Raw genomic sequence first — 17,094 nt, 5'->3', positions numbered from 1 at the left:
CATTGAATTGTTCCACTCCACTGGGATGCTGCAGGAGGGATGGTCCATAAGCAACTCCACAAAAACAAACAAAAGCTGACCGAGCCTGCCTGGTTTAGCACTGGATGCCAAAGTGGAGAATGAACCCGGAGCACAGCCTTAATTTTTTTCCCCTGTGCACAGGGAGTGAGAGCCAGTTCTAATAACAGCAAGCTGCACGTGTGTGTCTGAGGCCTCTGCAAAAAAACATCTGGTGTTGCACAGTTTCAGAAAGAGCCCTTGGCCCCGGCCTTTGGGCCTGTGCTGTGCTGGACGGGCAGGACAGGGCAGAGCTAAGGGTACTCTCACTAGCCTGGCTGTGAAAGGGAAGGCAGTGGGAGCTGCTGCACTTGGGGGTGTGTGTGTGTCTGTCTGTCTGCCTGTCTCTGCTGTCCAACCCCATGTTTGAAGCACTGGATCACTTTCTGCCAGAATTCAGAGCGAGGCAGGATCCTCAGAGAGACTAAATCCCATTTTGTTGTTCTATTGTCTAATTGTTTATGAAAGAAGACATCTGAGTGGACAAGAGAGTGCCAAACTTAGGTCCCAACTGAGGAAATGGATTCATCATCAACTCTTTCATAAGACATCAAAGGATCCACTCAGGAGAGAAACCACGGGAAAAACTCTCATGTGCCTTACTAGCCATGAGCTAATCCAACCATGAGACACAGAGATGCAGGGAAGTGGGACTGGTTAAGTTGCACTTCTCAGGGAGCAGCTCAGGTTGGACTCTTTGATGCTCAGCTGTGCTGCTGCCCATCCCCACCACAATGTGAGCCCTGGCTGGGCACAGGAGGGTGCCCGTGAGGATCCTGGCACAGCATCCTGGCTTTGGAGAGGTGTTCATGGGGGCAGGAAACAGGAGACCTTTCCTAGCAGGGCATCCTCCCACCATGGGCATATCCTTGGGTTGGCAGAGAAGATGCCAAGCCCATCTCCCAGACCTAAAAAGCACATGCTGAGCACTGAGCTCCCCAGCAGAATGGCAAGGCTTTGCCACACTGACCTGCTGCCAAAAGGCTCTTCAGACCTGCTCACCAGTCAGGAAGCACCAAACCTTGGTGTTTCCCAGAGGAAAGGTCTGTTTTCCCTTCTGGCCTTGGCTGGAGAGTGAGGGGGATCAGATCAGAGCTGCTGCTGCTCATCAGATCTGGATGCTGGGCAAACCCAAGACCCTGCGCGCAGGGGTGCCTGACCTGGAGGGCTGAGTGTATCAGTGCCCTTGTGTGAGCACCCCCTGCATGTGCCTAGGGAGCTTCTTTCTCCACCTGGACTGCCAGGAGCTGATTATTTTGGTTACACCTCTCACCCCTGCACAGCTATGCTCCAGACCAGTTCAGGAATGAACAGTAAGTTTTTCCAAACTAAGGATCCAACAGAAGACGTTGTGCAGGATGCAGCAGGTACCCAGAAATAGGACCTCAGCCAGAGGAGATGAGAGCAAGAGCAGAGGCACTGTGGGCAGCTATTCCCCTGCTCTGTCTCCTGGGGAGGGCTGGGTGAGCCACCACAAGGCTAATTTCACAAGTGGATGACACCAAACAGTGACCTGTTCTGCTTCCCATGCTTTTTAATTAACACTTGCATGGCCTCATCAGCTGGATAATTGCCTCCCTTCATGGGTCAGCAGCCTCTGACCTCCCCTTCCCACCTGGGTACGATGTTTGGTGCCTGCACAGGGTGCAGGGGGTGTACACTCCTGTACCACCAAACCCTCCCTCGGGCAGCACAGGGACAGCAAAAGAGATAGGACACTCCAGGAACTCTGCAACTCAGCTTGGTCTTGGCCAGGACCAGCCTTCTCCACCCTAATCTGGAGCTTTTACCCCTGGGGGAAAGCCCCCTGCCATGCTGGGCAATAAGAGGGCAGTTTCCCTCTCTGTTGGCATGGGGTAGGAGCAGATTGCAGCAAGGGAAATTTAAGTTGAATATTAATAATAAAACAATATCTGCTAGTAAAATGAATATAGCCCTGTATTGAGCCATCTGGAGATTTTAAAGGAAAGGTTAGATAAAAAAAAAACCTGTCAGGACCAATTTGGGGTAGGGAAATGCATTGGATGGCTTCCCAAGAGCTCTCCCAGCCTGAGTTTTCCCGAGTACAAATTCATTTCCCAAAGTGGCAAGGCAAGAGAGCAGCTCAATTTAGAGCCAGAGTTTCTCCCTAATGATTCCCACTGGATCAAAGGCATTCCTGGAACTGGCACTCGCAGAGGCCTCTTCCCTTGGCAGCGGGTCTGTGTCTGTGTCTGTGTCTGTGTGAGAGAGGGAGCCTTCTGGAAAGCCCAGCTTTCCCAGGTGCTTGTCCAACAGGACCCACCCAGGGCTTGTTCTCCCATGTCAGAACCCATGGGAAGATCCCACAGCAATCCCACGCTGCTTCCCCAGCCCCAGGGAGGAACGGGGACATTGCCTTGCCCGAACTGGCAGGAAAGACGTGTGTCCCAAATGCCACAGCAGTGGGGGGGACACCAGTCCAAGGCCAGCAGTGATCCCAGTGGGGTCAGGAGCTCTCCAGGTGTTTTGATTCCCGGATAAAACTGAGCTCAAGGAAGTCCACCATGGTCATGGCTTGGCTGCAGAACTGGAAGCTCTTTTTGGCTCCCAGCCAGTGCTTCTACCCCATCACAGCTCCTTGCTGGGCGTGGATCATTGGCCTCCATGGGGATGCAGGTGTGCAGGCAGGAGGCATCCCTGGTCCGTCAGAAACCCAGGCAAGGTCACAACATCTGCCTCGTGTGGAAGTTGCTGAGGTTTTGTTCTGAACCAGCCCCTGGCCCACTCCCAGGGGCTGTGACTGCAGTGTGTGTCCCCCGAGCTGTGGGGTGGGGGGCACCTGGGTCTGCCCAGGCTGAGGAGGGAGCTGCAGGGGGGGCTGAGAACAGGATCCCTTTCTTCGTGGGAAAGTGCAGTGCCTTGCAGTGGTCAGACAGTCTTATCTCTGGCTCCGAGAGCCACACGCTGATCATTTGTCAAGATTAGCGCGTGCGGTGGAAGGGATGGAGCTGTTCCAAACCCACGCTCCCACCCCTGCCCTGGGCTCACGGCCATTCATAAAAATGCCAGAGCGGCAGCGGCAGCACACACTGGGGCTGCGGTTTGGGGACGACTAGGAGGGGTCACCCACAGGTTATACAAGCTCTGAGCGGGGGGAAGAATACACAGGTTGCTTTATTTATATATCCATTAGTGTCTTTCCTCCAGGAAAGGGTGCAGGGAGGTTGGCAGGGGAGATTTAGCAAGGGCAAGGTGCAGGCAGGAGGTGATGTGCTTAAAAAAACCTTTCCCAACCATGCCAGGACCCCTGGGATGAGAGCATTAACAGGCAACAGCCATGGAGATGGAGCAGGAGCAGTCCCAGCTGGATTCAGCAGTGCACAAGTCCGAGCGAAGAGGATGCACACTGAGGAAAGGAGGAGGTGCCACCCTCCCAGTAAACTCCAGCATAATGATGGTGAGGCACTGGGCACACGTGGGGAGGTGGGCTGGCCCTGTAAGCCCCAGGGAGGAGCAGCCCTGACCTCAGCTGGTTCCCATCAGATTGGGCTCAGCTGAGCAGGAGCCTGGGAATGCTATAAAAGGCTGGTGCCTGGGGTTGGAGAAAGCAGTGTTTGGGGAAAAATTTTGTAATTGGGGTGTGAGAGAAAAGACTGCTCTGTGGGCAGAGAGCAGATCTCTCTGTGAGCGATCTGGAGGGAACAGAGGGATGTCTGTGGCAAGGAAAAAGTTCAACAGCTCCTACTTACCTGTGAGGGTATCCCTGAAGCCAAAGGAAGGTGGTAGGAGAGGAAAATGCCTTCCAAGTGAGGGCTTGAGGCTGTGCCAGGGGCAGGGCTGAAGCCATGTCCTGTGAGGGAAGGTACTGGTCCCTTCCAACCCAAGACAACTGGTATGTTTGACCACTTCTCCAGGGCTCAGCCAGGTCCTTTGCAGAGCTGTGTCTTTGGATATTAGGAAGATCCATGTTGTTCCCTGGCTGTATGTCCAGCTGAGTCACCTTCTGCCTTTCCTGGGAACAGAGGGATGGCAGCAACCCAGCAATTTAGCCACAAACCTCTGCTCAGTGACTTCACTGCTGCACACAGCAGAAGAAAAACACCACAGGAGTGGAAAGAAAATACTTTTCCTTTGGGATGTGGGGAATATTGAAGGGCATTAATACAAACAGACTTCTTAGGTGATTTTCTTTCTAAGTCACCCAGCACAGGTGAGCTAATTGTAACCTTTGAGCTTTTCTTTGTGCCCTGTCTTCAACTCTCTTGTAAAAGAAGGAGTTTTCCTGGACTGAAGTGCTGGGATGCTCAGGAGGGCTGGGTGACCATGGGTACATGGCTCCTGCAGGCAAGGGGTCGACAGGGAGCCAGGTCTGGAGTGACTTCAGCAAGAGGGAGGGACATGAGAGGCAGCTGCGGGTACAGGTTTCCCAGGGGGTGATGACCCAGTGCAGAGGCTGCTGCAGGGCTCTGCACTTTAGGGGCAGGAGCCACATGGAACTTGTTTGGCTGCTTCAACCACCTGCTTGGGTGAGGGTTGCCTCAGTGAAAATGTGTGTTTGTGGGGTGGATGATGGAAAGCAGCCCTACAGGCCCAACTGGGACAAGTTATCCTGCACACTTGATTTTCTATGTTGTGCCTATTTTTGCCTAGCCAAGGACATTTTGCCAGGAGATGGGGTCCTGGGACAGCAGGAAGTTTTCCCACACCTCAGGTCTGTTTTTCCCTGGTTGTGGTCAAGACCTGCTCGTTCCAAGCCATGGGCAGCCCAGCTCCCACATGTCCCTAAGCACTGGGTGACTCTGGATATACCAAATGTGGGAACAGCTGGGCTGAAACCCTGCCATTACCCACGTCTCTTGAGGCAAGGGGATGAGGGGCAGTTATTTTTGGGTTCAAAGAGGTGCCCTTTGTGCCCTCCAGCAGCCAGCTCTGCCCCATCCTCTGAGGTGACCCCGCAGGCACGATGAGAACAGCCATAAATAATGGGTGGTTATTTATGCACAGAGAAGAAAGTGTAACTAATACCAGCTTGGGCTCCTTCCAGACCTGCTTGGATCTGGGACCTCATGGCTGCTATTTGGCTTCACCCACTTCCCTTTGCAAGCAGCTGTTCCTGCAGGCCCTGCATCTGTGTTTGGCCTTCAGCAGTGTTTGCTAATCCTCTTTCTCACTGTACAGCAACGTGCACTTGCCAAGGTCCCACTGACCCATCACCAATGCAAAAAAAAATAAAAAGAGAGGAGGGGGAGGAGAACTTGATATCTTCTGCAAGTGAAATAGCTTGGGTTCAGTCTTGGAGAATTTCCCGAACTCTCAAGGAATTTCCTGATCTCAGGAATCTGCCAAAACTTGGGATCTGCGTTGGTTGGACTGTGCATATTTCCAGAGCACACGCTGCAGTGTTGTGGTTTGGGTTTCCACACCCGTCTTTGTGAGAGCACCCTCTCTGAATGGGTCAGCAACACCAGAAAGGAAAGCCTCCCCCAGCAGGCTGCAGGAATATAGAGGGATATATTAACATCTTCCACCCCTTTATTTTGGGATCAATGGGATTTTTGATCCTAAACTCCTGCCTTGCTTCCCCGTGCCAAACCCCAGCCCTTGTGAACATGGAAATTGGGTGCAGTTGTAATGCTTTGGGTTTGAGAAGTTGTAGTACTTTGGGTCTGCACATTGGCAGACCTGGAATTAAAGGATAACCTCAAACTGGCTAATATCCCATATCTTTACAACAAAACAGTGCCTTTGCAGCAGAAAGCAACCTCTTTGCTTGTAGCCAGGGCTCAGCGTTCACGTGTTTATTGCATGTATTCCCAAAGCAAACAAGGTTCTGGGTGGGAAAAACACAGCCCCTACCCTCGGAACATACTCAAATAAAATTCCTCAAGATCTTTTTCCAAAAATTAATGCTGTCTGGATTGCGACCAGGTTGTTTTTAACCAGCTTTAATCTGTGAAATCAACACCGAGTCAGGAAATGCTTAGATTGACTCCGAACGAGGATTTGGCCAGAACTTTTCTCCTATTGATGAGGGATAGTTGAAAAACAGCAAAACCTCCCAGAGGGGACTTGTCCTGACCTTCCCACTCAACCAGCACAGTCTGGAGGGGCTTTATCACCCCTTAATGCTTGGATTTTCCCCAGGAGCTCCACAGTCCCCCTGGGTCACACATGATGGGACAGTTTTTCCTCTGGCTTCAGTGGACTTTGGACCAGTATTCCTGTGGGCCAGTAGTGCTATTTTGGGAGAAAAACCAGTCCTCCCAGGCAATGGGTCAGAGTTGAACCTTTTGAAACACCATCTTCCTCCCAGCTCCGACAAGAACCAGTCCGAGGAGCTGCTCTCTGCCTCCCTGTTTGCTCTGGATGCCTCAGCATCATGAGGTCTCCATCCCTGAGCTGGGGCTGGGGTCGAGCAGAGCCTGGTCTGGAAGAACCCATGGCATCCCCCATGTCCCCCCATGCCTCGCTGTCCCTCCTTCCCCATGCAATGCCTTGCAAGGAAATTGCAACCGTGTCACCCTTGAGAGAGGGAGAAAAAGAAAACCCAGTGTGAGCACATGTGGTGGGCAGGGGGAAATGGCTGCTGCAAAGTAAGCAGTGCCTTTAAAGAAGTGTTTGTCTGGGGTTTGTTTAGTTATCCTCTAGGTAATTTTACAGCTGAGGAGGCTGGGCCATTCAGGCAATGGCCAAAACAATATCCCCACTGTCTGAGCAGCTCTCGTGGCTCGGCACGGCTCGGCAGTGCTGGGGGGGCAGAGAGAGACGGCAAAGAGAAGTTTCTTTTACCGGCCACAGCCAGAAAACGCCATGGAGGATGTCCTGTAATTAAGACATCACCTCGAACGATCAAGTCACTCTGCTGTCAGGCTGAATAAACCTCTGGGCTCAGGCCGGGTGTGAGAGGGGGAGGAAGGGACATTGTTGGACAAAGCCCAGTTCCGTGGGTTTGGTCTGAGCTGTGGCTCGGGGCACGGTGGGATGCTCACTGTGGAGGAGGCTGATGGGATGGGGGCTCAGACCCTCGTTCCCCTGGGCAGCGTGGAGTCGGAGGCAAGACTGCCCTGTCTGTGCCCATCTCTATGCCCAAGCCCTGGGAACCAGCAGCTCCAGCCTGTTGAACACAGGGAACCAGGGCTCCAGGACGACAACTCACCCCCCTGGAGGTGTGTGTGCCAGGGCTGATCCTGCCCCCGCCCCGCCAGAGCACCGTTTGTCCCATCAGATCCCAGGCTGAAATCCCCAGTGCGGTGCCCAGGAAAAAACTCCCCTGCCTCTTCCAAAGGCCTCGTGGAGCCCAAGTTGGAAACGTGGGGGCTCGAGTCTCTCAGCTCTACGTGCAAATAGCTCGGATCAGCTCTCGGTGCTGTTCCCAAGAGCCGGAGCACTCGCTGCTGGCAGCCAGCTTGCAGGAGGATACTGATATTTCATGCAGACATGGCGAGAAACCAGCCCTGTTTCCCATTCACAAGGGGTGGCTCCAAAACAACACAGAGATCTGTCACAGCATATATGCGGCATCTGTGCAAATTGGCCTGACTGCCTAAATAATTCCGTATATATTTATAAACTGTGAGATGTAACGTTTTTTCCTGTTTACTTTTCGGTTGAATTCCTTGCTCATGGAAATGAGAGCTGCAGCGCGGCGGCTAGACATAACCATTGTATGGGGAAGACACTGTACAAACTGTCCTAGAAAATTCTGCCAAAATGCCAGGCCATATCAGCCCTGATCTGCAGCCCCTCGCCCCTTCCCACACACGCTCCCCCCGTCCCACCCCACGCCAGCCCTCTTGTTGAGCCAAACCCAGCCGGGTGCTCTCCTGCCAAGGGGGGTGTTTGCCCAAATATTAACTGGGGGAGAGAGAGACCACTGCAGATGGATCGGTTTGAACCCACAGTGAGGAACGTGGAAAAGAGGGAGAAGTTTTCCACCCTGCCAGGGTTGCTGTGCAAATCTGAGCTGTGCAAAGCTTCATGGATAAGTCAGGAGAGGTCTCTGTCCCACCAGCCATGGGTGGGGAGTCCTCTCCCACGTGCTGCTGGGCATCGTGGTGCTGGCAGCATCCTGTGCAGTGTGAGCCCCGTTGTGGCACGGCTCGGACAGCAGCACCATCACCGTCCCCACTGGCATCCCCTGTGGCTGATCTCAGTGTTCAATGTTTGCTGAGCATTTCTGGAGCATTGCTGAACCACTGTGCATAGAAGAGCAAAGTCTGCAAAGGTGATGCTGCAGTGGTGATTTGGGATGCCAGGAGGGGCAAGTTCCTGGCTCTGCTCCTTGGTCTCTTTTGGGGCCAAGGACATGGGATGGTGCCCTGGTTACATGGGAACTGCAGTGGTTATACTATATAAACTATATTATATACTATTTATACTATTATATGCAACACTTTCATTCTTGTTTGGGTTCAGGATTGAGGTGCCTGGAGCATTTGCAATGCAAGAGGTAGGCGCAAAGTGACTGGCTGAAGGAGATCACACAGTTTCTGCACCAGCCAGCAAGGGAGCCAATGCATGCCCAGCTCTTGGTGCCAAGTGTTGCAGACAGCACCATGAAGGACCAGGACCTGATGGAGACAGGGATGACACATCTGCTGGAGAAGGAAGGGAAAGGCAAAAGAAAAAAGATTTTAAACATTGAAAGTGAAATGTGAGCCCCATTTCATGGCTGCTTGGAGGCTGCACGTGAGGCTGCCCATGGGGCTCTGGGAGGGTGGCAAGAGGGGTCCAAGCTACCATACCCTTTGAGGGAGCACGACCTTCTTCATGCCCCTTGATGGTTGGGCTGGCACATCCCACCCTGTCTGGTTCCTCTGGGTCCAGAGAGGCCAACGGGAGGTAAGGATGGCTCCAACCTGGGAGCTGGGAGGATGGAGGAGCTGCTGTCTCCCACAGGCTTTTCCCATCCCACTGTGCCAGCTCTCCTCTTGTGGAGGACTCACTCCCCCTCCAAAGGAGGAATGGAAGAAATAAACACTTCCATGGCTGACAGACAGCAAAGATGCAGTGGGGCAACGAGAACACACGTAGGGCCTCAATGTGTTTGCACTTGCATCACTCCAGTTGCTCCCCACCTCAAATCCATGTCACCTGCTGGTGGCTTCTTTGCTTTCAACTCTATTTATAACATCAATTCAATTTAAAACTTATTTAGCAGTGACCACAGTTATTGTGTCATTTTTATTTATAGCCTTTCACACTTGCTTCTGTTCACTCTGTTGGTTATTTCAGTCACATTTCTCGTCCCTTACATAAAGGTCTGGGAACAGCTGTGCTGGAGCAGATCAAAGGTCTGGGGAGCCCCACGTTCCCTTTCAGACATGAGCCAGTGTCGGGGACTGGGGCAGGAGTGATGAGGTAAGTGTGGAGGGATTCTCCTGGCAGTGAAAGGGTGAGCACACCTCCAGGTCAGCCTGCTGAGCCCCCGGCACCTCCCTGAACCGCTCTAATCTCTTCTGCAATGTGGTTACACTTCTGACCTCCCCATCGCCCAACCAGCGACTGTCACATCTCACGGTGCCCCAGGTGACAGGGGACTGTGACCATGGCTGTGTTCCCCTAGGACTGTGTGTGGGGATCAGCTGGTGGTGTCAGGGATCCCCTGTGAGCAAGGGGGGTAATAATAGAGAGTAACTGTTGAATTCAAAGAAATGCCTTAGAATCAGGGATTTCTGTGCTTGCATGTGGCTCAGGGAGCAGGTGGGGGCACGGTGGCCTCGCAGCCTCTGCCCTTCACCAGGGGATGCTGTGGGATGGCCAGGGGTGTCAAAGGCATTGGTAGGTCCCCTGCCCCAGAGGCCAGAACTGGGGATGTGGCTGAGCTCCCACACAAGCAGTGGGATGCAGTGCTGGTCCTCAGCCATGCTGGAGTCCCAGCTCCTGCCCAGGGGTTCGTGCTTTGCTTGATGCCCTAAGGCCAGCAGGGCTGTAGGGTGCTTGCAGGCAGGTAAATGGGGCTCCTGGGATGGTTCTGAGCAAGTGAAAAATCACCATTAAAGCCAGTGTCCATGGTGATCCTGACTTCTGGACACAGTTGTTTCATACAGTGACAAAAAGCATTAAAAGGAGGGGAGACAAGCAGAAGAGAAAGCGTAATTGGATGTTTTGGTAATCCTTTTCTGAAGGGGACTCAATGGCTCATCCGACCAGAACGGGCTAAAGGCTCATCCCCTCCGAGCAGCTCTGCAGGAGGGCTGGGACAGGCCCTGTCCCCTCGAGTGGGGGGGCAGGCACAGCCCTCCCCTCTGGCATGGCCAGTCCAGGGCATCCCACCTCCTGTCTTTTCCCTGGCAAAGGGGAGCTGGTCTGGGTGGGTGAAGGAGGGACACAGCAGCTCCTGGGCAGGGGAGAGGATGGTGGGGCTGTCCCATGGCTGCTGCTGCTGCTGCCCACTGAACAGCATCCCCAGGGATGTCCCCTTGAGAAAAATCTCAAGCCTTGTGCTTGACTTTTATTAGGTGATGGCCAGGCTGAGGTGTCCCTGCACCTCCCTTGGGTGCCACATCCCCCACTTCAACTAAGAGTCTTCTCCCTGCTCAGGGTGATGTGGCTGATGGGCTCTAAACCCTTTTCTGAAGGATTAAAGCCCCATTTTTCTTTGCTTTCCCAGCCTGGCCAAGTGTTATCCAGGAGGAGAAGGGCTGGGGAGTGCACGTGGGGACAGCACAGGGGGCAAGCTGCTGCTGACTGGTGTCTGGATCTGGAGAGGAGGTAGAAGAAGGTTCTGGTGCTCTCTTGAGCTGCCTGGGGTGCTCCCCCCTCCTTTCCATCAGGGTCTTAATCAATGTGGAGAAACCCGTGGCAAAGTCAGTCCCACTCCCCCCACTCTCCCGTGAAACTGGATCTATTTCCTGGGATTACATGCAGCACCTTAAAGAAAATATTTACAGAATTTATATTCACATCCCGTTCTCCCTCTTCTCAGGGGGCTCTCCCGTGCCCTCCCTCCCTCCCGCTCGCACTTCATCTCCCCCGCGCCTCCTCCCGCTCGCCTTCCCCCCCGTCCTGCTACAATACCCGCCTTTGTGAGAGGAACAATGTTTACTCTCCATCGAGGATGGGGGGATTGGAAATGAAAAGGCCTGCCTCCCCCTCGCCCCGGCCCCGAGCTGCACTCGGTGGCGGGAGAAGGAGGAATTCCTGCAGGAATGCCGATGGCGACGGCCGGCGCGAAGGCAGCCCGGGCGAGGGGATAAATATTCATGTTGGAGGAGAGACGGAGGAAAAAAAGAGAGTGAAAGGCCTGTGGACCGGTATAATCCAGGGTCCATCATTTTTCTCTGTGGCTGAAGGGTGTGTTGGAAATTCCCCGCCGGCCCCGCTGGGTTTACAGGTCCGTGATGCAGAACGGGTGCAGAGCTCTTGGCCTAAAACAGGAGATGAAAGGCATGTCTGGGACGGGGCGGGGGGGCTGTACAGCAGCCCCAGCAGCGGAGAAGGAGATGTGGGGCTCGAGCGAGGCGAGGGCTGTGAGAGCCAGCATGTGGCTGCAATTACGGGGATGCTTGCGAGGATGGTGCGCTGAGCGTTGGAAATGCATCGCTTTCCCTCCCCACCCTTCCCCGCCACTGGCTGCCTTTCCCTGCCAGAAGCCAAGATTTCTCCTGCTGCTCCTTGCTGGGAAGCCATCCAGCTGGAAAAGGGGAGCTCTGGAGGGAGGGCTGCCCCACAGCTGTGAGTGGGTGATAGGGACAGGGACCCCAGCCCGGGCACCCCGAGGAGTGGTGGCAAGTCTTTAACAATAAATTGCTCAAAAAGGCAACCTTTTTCTTTTTCTCTCTGTTAAGGTAAAACCATCAGGAAAGCGGGAGAATCTTTTATTATGGGATGGCTTCACCACCTTCAGTGCCCTCTGCCGTCCAGCAGCAGCAGCCCTTGCTCCCAGGACTCGGTGGCAGCTGGAGTCAGGCACTGCTGCTCATTCCCACTGCAGCACTGGCCCCCTGCCAGCTTTTCTAAGCCCTTCCCCATGTGAAAAGGGGGCTGGCCAGAACCCACAGAGCCCGCAGTGTGCCAAGGGCATTTCAGGGACCCCCAGTGCCTGTGGGAAGGGCTGGCTGGGCAGGGAGGACACGTGGGGTTGGCAGGGATGCAATGATGGGCTTTGGGGCCAGCCCTGGTCGGGAGGCCAGGAGCCATCTCCGGAGGTGAACACGGGGTTTTGCACAAGCCTCTTTCTGTTTCCTGAAAAACCCCAGTGTCTAAATATAGCAAGTACTTGGGCATTTTACTCTGGGAAGGGAAAACAGCTCCAGTGCCAAGAGAGATCCTCTTCTGTTTGCACTGTGTGAGGGTTGCATGTCCTCTGCCTGCTCCCATTGAGGGGGTCTGTGCTGACAGGGGCTGGCTCACCCCAAGCCCTGCCTGTCCCTCAAGAAGCCTGTCCAGCAAGCCTGGGTGGTGCCAGAAACCCTGCACCGTGCTCTGGGCATCGAGTCCAACTGATGCGTGAGCACATTGAAAGGCTCTGCTCTCTCCTGGATGCAGCACAACTCTCTTTGCAGTTTGTTCCAAGAAAAGAAGAAAATATTTGCTGTTTAATTCAGAGCTGAAGCAGGAAATCATTGATCCCGTGGCCCCCTCTCCCTGCTGATCAAGACAGCCTGGTCAGGTACCACATCCTCTTCCCCCAGCTAGCAAAGTGCCTTAGGAAGAGGCATTCATTTAGATGTTCATTCAGTCAAACACTATCACTGGTCTCCTAAGAGATTTGGGCATGGGGACCCATGCCCTGGTCCATCTGTGTCATGGGCAGAAGCCCCAGCAGCTGAGTGCTATTAATTTTCTGCCTGATAAGTGGGAAGATGCAGTTATCCATCTTCTCCCTGATTCCCAACGTGATAGGTGCGATGGGAATGCTCAGTCCACCCAAAAGTATTTTCTTCACCTCAGTTTCAGATGCTCCAGGCAAAACAGGCTGTGCAGTTTCTTGTCACACAGTTGTACCCAGCCCTGCTGTCCGGGCAAACCCAGCCCTCTGCCATCCTTGGGCTGTTGGGAGCAGGGGCAGAGCTGCCAGGCAGTGCCCCAGGAATCCACCCAGGCAGTGCCCCAGGAATCCATCTGGGCACTGCCCTAGGAATCCATCCAGGCACTGCCCCAGGAATCCATCCAGGCACTGCCCCAGGAATCCATCCCTGCCTCAGCTTGTGCTCATCAGTTTTGCATCCCCCGCCTGGCCGTGGCTCTGGTGTGGAGGGGGTGGTGGGTCCCTCTTGGCCCATCACTCCCTGTCACCACCAAAGGCTGTGGGTGGTCTGGGCAACCCACCTTTGCCCTGGCCTTTGCTCTCTCAATCAAGGAAAACAAATGAGTGGCACTGCAGGGGCTCTGTGCTCCCGGGGCTCTCTGCCTCGCTGGCCTCCTGGCAGCTTTTTTCCTGTGCTCTCCTTCCAAGTGGGTTGCTGGAGATCCAGGCACGTCTGTGCCATCACACCTGGGCACAGCCTTGGTCTCGGGCCGTGGGTGCTGGTGGTGCTGGGCGATGGGTGACTGCAGAGAGAGCAGGGCTCTGCTGCCGCCCAAAACACACCCTGAGCTCTGGGAGCAACTGTAGCATTCACAGGCTTTGCAGGACTCTGAGAGCTCACAAGTCTGGGGCAGGGCCCTGTAAATTGTTTTCTGTCATTCCCTGGAGGTGCAGAGCTGCAGCTACTGTGGGATCAGCTGCACACTCCTGGGAAATGCCGTGTCTGACTGGGATTGAGCATCATCCTGGGGGGGTGGGAGGCCAAGGTCTCTGTACTGCTCCAAGGGCACTGCTTGGCTCACAGGGATCGCCTGGCACTAGCTCACGGTTTCCCTGGGCTGCCAGGCTGGAGGAGGGTGGTGCTTTGCAATTGGCACCTGCCACAAAGGGCCACCACAGTCACCTCCAAAAATTGCAGGCATCAGGTTTTGCATCCTGGCTTTGCACAGGCAGAAGGTGCCACAGACTGTGTGCAGGAGTTGGGCTCCTCTCCCCAGGTCGGCTGGAGGAGGCTCTAATGGAGAGCAGGAGTGAGTTAACGGGTGGAAAGAGGCCCTGGATTTCTCTGGGAACGCAGGGAGGATTAAAAGCTCTGGTCTCTATATTGCTTTTTCTATTTCCTTTCTCCTTCTTTTTTATTTTTTCCTTACGGTATTATTTGATGGTTAGAGGAAAAAAAAATCTGGAAACATAACTGCATAAATTGCTGTTATTTCCGGCTATCCCTGCAGAGCCCGGCTCTCTCCTCTCCAGATGGACTGGCTTAGAGAGCCTCCAGCTCCAGCTCGGCTCCCAGGGGGCCCGAGGCTGCCCTCTTTTCATTTGCCATCTTGAATTTTGCTCCCACCACCCATGCTTGCAATCCCACTGCTTGAGCCAGGCAACAGAGGCAGCTGGGCTCCGTGGGCCCCCGAGCCTGGCTGGGAGCACTGGGAAATGCTGCTGCCAGCACTCTGGTGTGTGTCCCCACTTCTTTGCAGAGAACAAACCTCCTTGAGGTCTGTTTTCCCCTCACGTGGGAGTGCCAGGGGGTTTGGGCCAGTTTGTCCTTTCCCAGGGACAGTATTTCTCCTTGTGGATGTGAGATGGAGGTTGGTCTCTTCTAAGTAAGAGGCAATAGGAGAAGAGAAAATGGCCTCAAGTTGTGCCAGGGGAGGTTTAGATTGGAGATTAGGAAAAATTTCTTCATGGAATAGGTTGTCCAGCCCTGGCACAGCTGGACAGTGGCAGTGGTGGAGTCACCACCCCTGAAGGGATTTGGAAGATGTGTAGATGTGGCACCTGGGGACATGGTTAGTGGTGGCCTTGGCAGTACTGAGGGATTGGTTGGACTTGGTGATCTTTGTGATTTCCAACCTGAATGATTCTCCATGATGCCTTGGGGACCAGGAGGGAGGGCAAGCACAGGGACCAGGGGAGCAGGATGGGAGTATCAGTGTCCAGCAGGAAGGAGGAGGTGGGCAGATGCCCAGGTCTTTGGGCTGCACATTCTCACAGAGATGTTGGACCTGGGCGAGCCCCACGAGACCGGCAGCTGCTGCCAGTGGCAAGTCATTCCCAATAATCCCACAGCTCCTCACCTCACTGAAGAGCAGCTCCAGCCCCAAGGTGACCTGTCCCTCACCACAGGGAGCTCCCCAGTCTGCTCTGCAGGGGCTGCTGGCACTGCTGGCTCCTGCCCCACCACCAGCAGAGTATGCAAAGATTCCTCAAGCGTAGGAGCCACGATGTGTTCGGCCTCACATGCACAGAAAAATCTGTATATGTTCCATATGCACAAGAAAGAGGCCTTGAAAACTGGGAGGATGCGATGATCAATAAATTATAGCTTGGATAATATTTTCCACCATCACCAAATAAATCAGATCTTATTTTTCCCCTCTGTCCACAGATTTAATGGCAGCAATAGTGCCCTTGGTGCTCGTAAAACTCCATCCTCCTGCTGAAGGGCCTCCCAAACAATTTGTCATTTGGCCTTTGCTTGTTTGCTTTAAAATTAGCTGGTCCGGACATTTAATAGCCCAGGAGCAAAGAAATCTATCAACCTATCCCAGCTTCCAGTTATCTCTGTGTGCACTCTGAGGCAGCACCACAGCATGGTGGGGGAAGAAGGGATGGGGAGGGAGCAAGCTGTGGAGTCAAGGATCATGGGGGATATTTTTCATCTGAGCTTTAAGATCACCTTTCCTATTTCCACTTCTTTCTTTCTTCCCATCTTTTCTTTCCCCCCTACGGTCACATCACGTCTCCAGCTGCCATGAGCAATACTCTCCTTCCAGCCGCAGTGAACAAGTCAGGAGCTGACCCTTCCTCATAGGTGTAAACACTGCCTTGTTAAAAGGGGATAATTACCGGGGTCTAGTTAACCCTGGTGTAAAATCAAAGTGAATAGAGCCCCACTGAGACTTCCAGCCATGTGGACCATGACGCCTGGGCTCTGGGGTAAACAGCCAAGGCTTCACTGCTTGTCAGCTCAGTGCATTCAGTGGAAAGTTAACTTCTTCCTGAAACAGAAACGCTGTCTTTTGGGCTGATTCATACCCCCCAGACACAGGACCAGCTGAGGGGTGGGTCCTTTCCTAATCAGAGAGCCTTACCAGGATTTTCCTGGCTGCCCTGTTGGGAATGAGCAGGGGTTGAGCTGCTGGGGGTAGGCAGCGTGTCACTGCATAACAGGAGCCACTGCTTGGACTTGAGTATTTTCAGCCCTGGCACCCCTGCACCCTGTGATGGTCCCTGCACAGGAGCTGGGAGGGTGCCCAGTTTCTTGGAGGAGCTTGTGTATCACCATCACAAAGAGGTTTCTGGACAGTTGGAGACCTGCCATGGAAGCCAAAGGGCTGCTGTGGCATTTTCAGCATCTGTTGTCTCAGTGCTGCCCTAACCTGCATCCCCAGAGTGCCCTGCTTCCCTGGATCATGCTTTTCTTGAGTGGCAGGAAGGTGTGCACAAAAGATAGGAGTGGAGACAGCCCTTTTCCCTGTATCCTTCCCAGCAGAGCCCACTTTGGAATCCACAGCTGGAGGAGCTGCTGCCCAGGCACACTCAGCTGGGTGGGGAACAGGGGCAGCACCTCCAGGTGGGATGTCCTGGACAATCAGCAGAGCAGCCAGTCCTGCCTCCCAGGTCCCAGCACACCTGAAAGCTGTTCCCAGGCCAGCAGGCAGGAGCAGACACCCATCAGGCTCCTCCAGCCATATTGAGAGCGAAGCCAGCTCCCCTGTGTTATTTTTTCCTATTTGACCAGTGGGGCCCATCACAGACAGCTCCAGTAATTCAACCTGAAACGCCAAGAATCCTATTCCTGCCTCTGCTCCCTCCCTGAGCTCTGCCCACGGCCTCAGAGCGAGGTAAACCATCTCTGGGTGAGTCTGGGCACCGAGTGAAGCCTGCTCAGGGCTGGCTGCAGACAGCAGGAGAGAGAGGGGCTCTGCAGGCACCGAGCCGAAGGCATTTTGATTGCTTCCAGGATTACTACCCAGCATGTTTATTCCTCCAGCGAGGAGGACTTCATAACTCAGGGACTCCTGACAATGTATATATATTGAAATCTTATAAAGTAATGACTGTATCCAATGATATTTTGTTCCCATCTCGCCAATATA

This window comes from Chiroxiphia lanceolata, chromosome 17, assembly GCF_009829145.1.
Source record: "Chiroxiphia lanceolata isolate bChiLan1 chromosome 17, bChiLan1.pri, whole genome shotgun sequence".
Taxonomy (NCBI): domain Eukaryota; kingdom Metazoa; phylum Chordata; class Aves; order Passeriformes; family Pipridae; genus Chiroxiphia; species Chiroxiphia lanceolata.
Note: the sequence above shows the minus strand (reverse complement) of the source record.